Source organism: Lathamus discolor, chromosome 2, assembly GCF_037157495.1.
Source record: "Lathamus discolor isolate bLatDis1 chromosome 2, bLatDis1.hap1, whole genome shotgun sequence".
Lineage (NCBI taxonomy): Eukaryota > Metazoa > Chordata > Aves > Psittaciformes > Psittacidae > Lathamus > Lathamus discolor.
Window position 1 is genome coordinate 154,205,373 of NC_088885.1, and position 8,862 is coordinate 154,214,234.

At 39.0% G+C, this 8,862-nt stretch overlaps 1 pseudogene; it reads left to right on the forward strand.

Moving 5' to 3' along the window:
* Window positions 1-6,673: 6,673 nt before the first annotated feature.
* LOC136009520 (5S ribosomal RNA) lies at window positions 6,674-6,782 on the forward strand (annotated as a pseudogene).
* Window positions 6,783-8,862: the final 2,080 nt, after the last annotated feature.

Here is an 8,862-nt window from a genome sequence, read left to right on the forward strand (position 1 = left end):
CAGTCTGTGAAAGAAAATCCACAGAATGATTTAAAAGCCCATTCTCTATTATAAACTGTGGGAAATGGCTGATTCTTTGCAATCTTATGATTTTATCTTGAAGGAAAACAAAATAATAGCAGCAGTTAAAACAATTTTGGGTACCAAATTCATAATTCCTGGATAACATTCCTTCACCTCTAATTGTAGCAGATTATTCAGAATGTTTATTTATATGTATAAATGACAACTTTGTTGAGAAATCCAGCCAAGTTCAATGATTAAACTCAAGTAATAGAGGTATGGCATTCATACCTTTATATCTGAGATTACATAAGCATTTCCACTAAAAGCTCCTTAAGAAATTGCTGAAGAACTATCTTTAGTTTGTCCTAAACACATTTTAAATGTTTAATATCTTTTTAAATCATATTAGTTTATGAAATTAATGTGGTCTTTCACACCCCTCTAGCATAAAAACACTTTTGCATCTTCTGTGTTCCTAAAGTCGTTTTGCTTTTCTGCCTCAAGTTATAATGTCATCAGCTCCAACAACTCAGTATAACATCCTCCTTGCTTGGTCATTGGCATTCCCATCTCACTAGCATTTGGTTTCAGATAAAGAATGCTCATTTGAAAGGAATGTCTCGAGATACCACTCAATACGCTTAGGTTCGTACCAATATGCTTTGGTTCATACCAGAATGTTGCACATTACATTCTTTTTAGATGAAACTAAACTGGAAGATCTGCTTTAGGACAGTTTTCAGCCACAGACATATACTCAGTCCATGAATTAGTATCAAGACAGATTTATACAAAAAACTTTAAAAATAGGTTGTGTGGATCTTAAACCTTTACAAACTGTTTCACTTTCTAGACTTTCCTCTGCTGCACCACACTACTTGTTAACATCAAATCAGTCCTTGGACAAAAGCTCACAATATACAAAAGATTCTTATCTAACACTGTTTTCCTCTTGAAAGTCAATGGGCATCTTTCTATTTCATATCATGCTACCTGATTTTATCAGTTCTAGGGATACTGCTGAACTCTCTAAATAGCAAATAGTTAAGACCTTACCTTATTAGATCAATACATATAAAGGAACAGACAGTGTTCCATTTAATTCAATAAACACTTTACCATTGATTTTCATGCATACAAAACAAGACTTCAACATGAGAATATTGTTGATTTCTCATTTAAATTTTAATGAATGATTAAAAATAGAGAAACTGAACTGAAGGAAAACCAAATGAAGGTATAGTGCCCTGTTTCATGGAAAAAATCAATTTAACCAGGTCAAAGAGAATCCAGATAATCTGAATATTAAAAATGTATGAGTATTAACCTTTGTTAGAAAGTGACTACAAGATAAAGTCATTTGTTGGAAGAATAAAAGCAGAACAGCAGGGGTCTTCATAAAGGCTTCCTTTAGGAAACTACTTAACCAACAGCTCTATTTTCAGCTCTTGTTTACTCCTTTTGAGTTCAGCAACTTAAATTTCTCCCACAGTAAGGAACAAATTCTGACTTTGGGCCTAACTGCCTTAATTCTGTAACTAGTTCTGGCTTAGGCCAAAACCCACAACAGACAACGCAAGTGTTTTCCAGCAGTATCAGCACATTTTGGACAAGGCAAAAGATACAGCTAATCTGCATATTTATTATTCAGGGGGGTCCGCTCCTCTAAAAACAGAAATACAGATGGAAGCAGATATATTACAAACTAGAATGTGTAAAACACACAAACTATTGAAACAGATAATGGAGGTGGAATGCAGATATCACACGTCAGAATAAAAATACTGTGTAATATGTTGTAATATTTAATGAAATAGATGATTTGTTGACAGAACAAGAATGATGAAGGGAAAATTATTAATATTTCCTATAGGACCAAATCCTCTACCTCTTTGTCAGTAAAACACAGCAGTGGCCAAGCAATCTGGCTGAAATTCAAAATATATGAAAAACTATATCCATTAAGACACATACGGGAAAGTCAGGAGATTGCAATATGGTTACTGTCATTCATTTGCCCTTTTCAGGCTGGGCCTGCTCTTGGAATTGATTGCTTTTGCTGGGTTTGTCTCTTGGGAAAGCTTCAGATATTTTATTTTTGAAGAATAAACCCAAGAGTTTTGAAGGAACAGTTACTTATTTTAGGACATGAGGGCATTTCTGAAGGAATCTGTGCTTTAAAGTATGAAATCAGAAGGTCAGATGACTACATGAGTGAGCATTGCACATAGCCAGGCCTAAAGCAGCCCAACAAGTTACAAATGCTAGCCTGCAGAATTCCAGACAAATAATTGAACCTACCCTTTTGAAAAAAGCAGGGAGAAAACTGAACTGCTTGTGCTGTTTAGTGGTTCCAATGTACATGGGATTACTCAAGCAGGTACTACTCAGTTTACAAGCGATAGGTGTGATGTAGTATTAAAGTATATCCCTGGCCCTCTAGCTGCGCACACTGGAAATAACAATTTATGGAGTTGTGTTTTTTAAACTACCTGTCTGGCAGCATTCAGTGTGATGCTGAAGGAGGAGCCATGTACCTCTATCCAAACGAAAATTCCGCTGCAAAATATTGATTCTGGACAGATATCTCAAGTCTTGACTTATACCTTTATTTGGCTAAGTGCATAACAGTGCTTTTGTGATTTCTCAAGTTATACTAGGTACTGTTAGGACTTTGCTAACAAACTATACTATTTCATAGAAGAATCTGATTGTTACTCAAAATGAGAATTAATCCTGTAAAGACACCTATTTCTACTAGACCATTCAAAAAAACCTGTAGACATTAGGGAATTTTCTATTATTCTGTAAGAGTTTGATGGGTTTTTTTCTTTCATACACCTTGGTAAAATCTAATCAAAATAATCTCTGCCTATTTCTGCAGGACATACTTTTGGGGACCAATTTTCACCTGTTCAAAAAAGACCAGAGGCAGATTGCTTGCCCTTCAAATTATGGATGAATTAAGTGAATTAAGGATCTTAAGGTCTTTTCCAATCCTAATTACTCCATGATTCTAAGTGGCTGGGGGTGGAGGAGGAATGTTGTTGGAAACGTGAATATGTTGTAAATCCAGTTCAGCTTCCACTGTAATGTGTGATAAGGGAACTTCCAATAGTAAACCAATGTACAAAACAGAATCTTTAATATAGAACATCAGCTGAAAAAGTTGTTAGGACAATTTAGCTGCTTCACAGTGACAGATGCAAAAACCAAAACCAACCTCCCCGCAAACCCAAAATTCCTTGTAATCAGAAAAAAGGGGTTGGGGGATGAAAAATAAAACCAGAATAAAACACAAAACTGAAATATAAATCATTGTAATGTGAGCAGGAGAGGAGGTATTAGTAGCTGGAGTAATGCCTCAGTGGCAGACAGATGGGCAGCGGAGCTGCTTTATGCCTCTGAGGCCACCTTGCAAGGTAAAAAATGTTCCCACACTAAGCATTTCACCAAGAGGAATAGCAGATGGCCTCTTTCTTACCCTGTCCAGAGCACTGTAATTTTCTTGGTGAAAGGATGACTGAAGACATATTACTACCTGGTTCCTGTAGGTTGCTTTGGAGACAGCTGTTGCTGTTTTCCTAAGAGAAGAAAATGGGCCTGCTGGTGGGTTGTCAATCATCTTGGGTTATAAGGTCACAAAGACAGAGTCAGCATCATACATTCTGAACCTCAGTCACAGTGTGAGTAACCACTGCTCTGTTCCTGTTTAGAGGCACTGATCTTATTCAGCACAGATTTATCAGGTATCTCGCCTGCCGGATCCTCTTCATTCATATATGACTCCCAGTGCCTCACACATGCATTGATACATGATGTGCTACCCCTGAATGATGATAGATACAAACGGAAGTACCAAAACAGTTTTTCTTCCTTACTCTGGGGACAGGGATCTACCTCTGTTTATTATTAATCAGAGGGAGCATCAGTCAGGCAGCGGCTACAAAAACTAGCTTGATCTGTTACACTCAATATACCTTATAACAATCAGATGGAGAGGAGAAATAAAACATTGAACAGTTAACTTTGTCTTGTGTGTCATGTACACAATACCATCATTCTCCCCATTCTTTCCTCTGTTTCATGTGTATTCAGGACTGGACTCACCATCAGCACCCAACATGGAATTAGATGACTGGATTCACCAGCATGTCTAGCATGGTATTAGATCCTTCTCTCCCACTATTCTCTCAAATGCTTACAAATAGCCATAATCTTGTCTCACAAAAAAAAAAAAAAAAAAAGGAAAAAAAGGTATTTAGTCTCATTGGGAGACTATAGGATAAGAGAGTTATTCAAAGACAGGTAGAGTTAGTGAGGAATGGTGGTTACTGTGGAGCGTTTGGGCGATTTAAACTAAAACTGCTTGGTCAGTCTCATGTCAGTGCCTTGCAAGATCATGGAACAGATCCTTCTGGAAACTATGTAAAGCAGAAGAAGAATAAAGAGGTGATTGATAACAGTCAATATGGCTTCACTAAGGGAAAATTTTGCCTAACAAATTCAGTAGCCTTCTACGATGGGGTTACAGCATTGGTGGATAACTGAAGAACAACTGGCTCTGTCCAACCTGGCCTTGAACACTGACAGGGATGGAGCATTCACAACTTCCCTGGGCAACCCATTCCAGTGCCTCACCACCCTCACAGTAAAGAACTTCTTCCTTATATCTAACCTGAACTTCCCCTGTCTAAGTTTGAACCCACCACCCCTTGGCCTGTCACTACAGTCCCTGATGAAGAGTCCTTCTCCAGTATCCTTATAGGACCCCATTAGATACTGGAAAGTCTTCTCCTGAACAGCCCCAGCTTTCTCAGCCTGTCTTCACATGGGAGGTGGTCCAGCCCCTGGTCATCCTCATGGCCTCATGGCCTTCTTATGTTGAGGACACTGGAACTCAGGAAGTCATCTTGGCTTTTAATTACCATGTACATACAACTTTCATAGTTCTAACCATGTACAAACTCAGTAATATACCTATGAACTTTTATGAATAAATGTCTTCCTGTTAGATATGAAGAATAGTTGTAACCTTTAATGTGTGAATGCTCTTATTACAGGATACATGCATCATGGAAAACTCAGATTAAGTTATTAAATTAAATTAGTTAATGAGTAAATATGAATTATCATCAATTCATTTACTCTGAGAGTAACTGTACATATGCAAAACCACCTTAAAAGAAAACTAATTCTTTGGAGGAAAGAAAGTAAATTATGCTTTTGCTAATAGAGTTTGCCATATTGTCTCAAGCAAGGCTAATTTGCAGCAAGAGAGTAAGCCCAAGAGTAAATATGATTTGTGGTGTATTTTATTAGTGTTCAAAGATTATCCTGTGAGGAGGAAAGTATTTGGTAGGGAAAATGGATTCTGTTAATTTATCTTTGTTTATAAAACATTCGAGATGATGTTTATATCATATATTAACATACCATCCATAAGAAGGAAGAAACAGATGCTCATGTTATGCTTTTAGCTGTGATTATTTGCTCTTAAAACCTCTTCTTATGCATTTTTACTTTTATGGAAGGTGACAATTAAACTTCTATTATAAGTTCATCCTGGATTTCTCTATTTCCTTTGTTTTAAATTAAAGGCTTTTTTTTTTTTTTTTTCCCCTGTAAAAAAATGTATATTGCTTTCTTCATTTGCTGTGCCATCTGTGTCACTGCACATTGCTCTCTTAATTTGCATTCTTCAGGGATGGAATCTGAACTCTGCTGAAGCTAGTGGTCATTTGGCAACTCTCACAGAGTGAGTCACTTAGCATAGGGGTACAAGGGACTTCTCCTGAGGAAATGGGCATAAATACACATACAAGGCAAGTGAGGTGCACAGCAGACCTACTCCGACATTGTAATAGCATGGCTGTGGCAAACTGAAGTAGTCTGTATTTTCTAGTCCAACTCAACATCAAGCATTTTCATTTCTCTTTTCATCAGCACTGCAATCGAATGCAAAACCCAGATGGTGAACCATGCACTTTTATTGACAAACCAGCACCTCTGACTGCCACACACTACAGTTATTTGCAAAACGAATGTACTTAAGCATCACCAAGCTTACTCCTTCAGGTTTTATTCTATGAGCAGCATTTTTGCTCTTGACAGGTGAGCATAGCTTGGGATTGGTTGGAAAAATAGAATTACAAAAAGTAAGAAAAGATTAAATGGGTGATAATGATTTCTTTTCACTAAATAGTACCAGACCCTTCAGCTTGTACTCAACTATACAGATTAGTGATTCAGCTGAGGCCGGGAGAGCTTGTGGCAGACAGGAAGCAGGAATGGATGCAGAAGGCATCTTTTCTGTCAAACACTGATGCAGCTTGAGAGGTGCCCTATTCCTGAGGCTATGGAAATGCTGCATCACCAGGTTTGTGTGGGAAATGTCAACACAGGGTTCAGAATGTCTAATGAGATTGAAAGGAGCACCTGGGAAAAAGAGAATGGAAACATCTTCAACATATCAGAAAGAGGTAATCTGATATTATTATTATAATTTTTATTGTTATTATTATTAACATAGCCCTAGCTAAATGTAGAATACATTGAAGACTGGAGAACTCTGTAAGGGAATGGAAGGTAGCTTTTCAGCCATACTAGCAGAAAAGGAGCAGAATATCTCCTATGGTAAAACCTATTTGTTAAAGCCAATAGCTTTGCCTACGGCCACACCACCCTGATCTCGTCTGATCTCGGAAGCTAAGCAGGATCGGGCTCGGTTAGTACTTGGATGGGAGACTGCCTGGGAATCCCGGGTGCTGTAGGCTACTTTTTGTGTTGAACAAGGCCCTGTAAGCATAGGCCAAGCCCCAGCACGTTGCCATGATTTGTCCGTCTCTGGTATGGCCAGACTGACCACATACCTCATTTAAGTGTTTTACTAATTCTTCCAGATTTTGCACTTGTTCGGTGGTGAAATTCCAAAGTACTGGAGGAGCCCACTGACCTAGATACTTCCCCATACTATCCCACACACCCTGCCACTCATGGCTGTCCAGCCCCGGGGAAAATCTCTTGGTTCTCCTATATCGTCGTTTAACCCCAGACAAGGCCCAAACCTGACTCTGCTTAACTGCTGAAATCAGACGAAATGGTTGTGGGAAAAACACACTCTTTATGTGTGCCAACATGGTAATCCCCATCACAATCAACAAACAGGTCTCAACAATATTAAAAGGCCATTCAAGAACTTCAAAACTCTCAAATGATGCTGTAAATGGTCTGAGAGGGGGACTAGGAGGGTAAAAGAATGTCTCCTTCACAGGTTGACCACCCGAGAAGGAGAAAAAAGATGTGAAATTGCTAAGCACCTTTATTATATACCTCCCAAAGTATAAAGGTGGTGACCACACTGGGAACATAAGACCGATCAGTTTCATGATCAATGATTCTATTGTATTACAAGTCATCATAATCAAGTACAAGGAGACAAAAACCTTAGCCCAAGCCCCACACTTGAAAAACACCAACAGAGCAAATACCGGCTGTATGTAATGTACAGAGTTCTGAACCTGTGAGATCAAGAGGAACAGCTTTGAGAGCCAATAAATCAGCACTGTAACGAGTGACTATTAATCCGGTCAGATCTGTTGTTATCTCAACCCTTCGTGCCCCACGTTGGGCACCAAAAAGAACTGTTATGGTTTAAACCGATCCACACAGCTCGTCCACTCACCACCCCACCCCCCCGACCCTCCCCGCTCCCAGAGGGATGGGGAGGAGAATCAAGAGAATGTAACTCCCACGGGTTGAGATAAGAACAGCCCAGTAACTAAGGTATAACACAAATCACTGCTGCTGCCACCAATGATAATATTGATAAGAGAAAATAACAAGAGAATACGATACCACCGCCGAACGAGTTCGACCCCCCTGAAGAGAGAGTGTGCCCTTCCGGGTAACTCCTGGGTAACTCCAGTTACCTCCCTGGGCATGACATGCTGTGGTATGGAATACCTCTTTGGCTAGCTTGGGTCAGGTGCCCTGTCTCTGCTTCCTCCCGGCCTCCCTCGTCCCCAGCAGAGCATGAGACTCACAGAGTCCTTGGCCAGAATAAACATTACTTAGCAACAATTAAAAACAATCGGTGTTATCAGCTCTCTGCCCAGGCTGGAAGTCAAAACACAGAGCTTGCACCAGTTACTAAGAAGGAGCAAAATGGCTCCTGGTAAACCCAGGACACACACAAAAAAATTGATCTGCCATCTGCAAATAGCTGTATCAAATCATCAAAACACTGCTTTGATTTCCTGCCATTGGCACAACCCTTTTAGATCATATTGCAGTTGGAAGTGGATGTGAAACTCCACTTCCCTGAAACTCCTCTTGACGTGATACAGGACCAAGGGAATTGTCCTTGGACACATTGCATTCTAACTCTCAGTGCTTGCAGTATTGCCGTCACATTGATGAGGCTGGGAAAAGAGGAAGAAAATTAGAACTCATGTAGACCTGGAAATAAAATTAAACAGATTAACTTTTTGATATACTTTTTTTTTCTGGCTCTAACCACAGTTTTTATCTGAAGAGTAAAAATACATTAAATTAAACTTAGGTAAACCTTTAGCTGTTTCAAGTGTTCAGAGCCCTTCCTTAAAGAGCTCTGTGTTGTCCATTTGTGCACAAATGCACTTGAGTTGATTTTAATTAAAAAGCAGTTTTAATAACCTGCTTATGCTGTTTGAAAAAATAATTGGGTTTCCAGTAGGATACTAATGTATTAAACTTACTGTTTTATTAAAATGAGTATATCAAGCCCGGAACAACTTTTGCCTAATTCTCCAACATCTTTTAGAGCCAGGTCTTCTGATTACTCAGGTTTCTAAAGCCATTCAGTTTTAAGGAAAT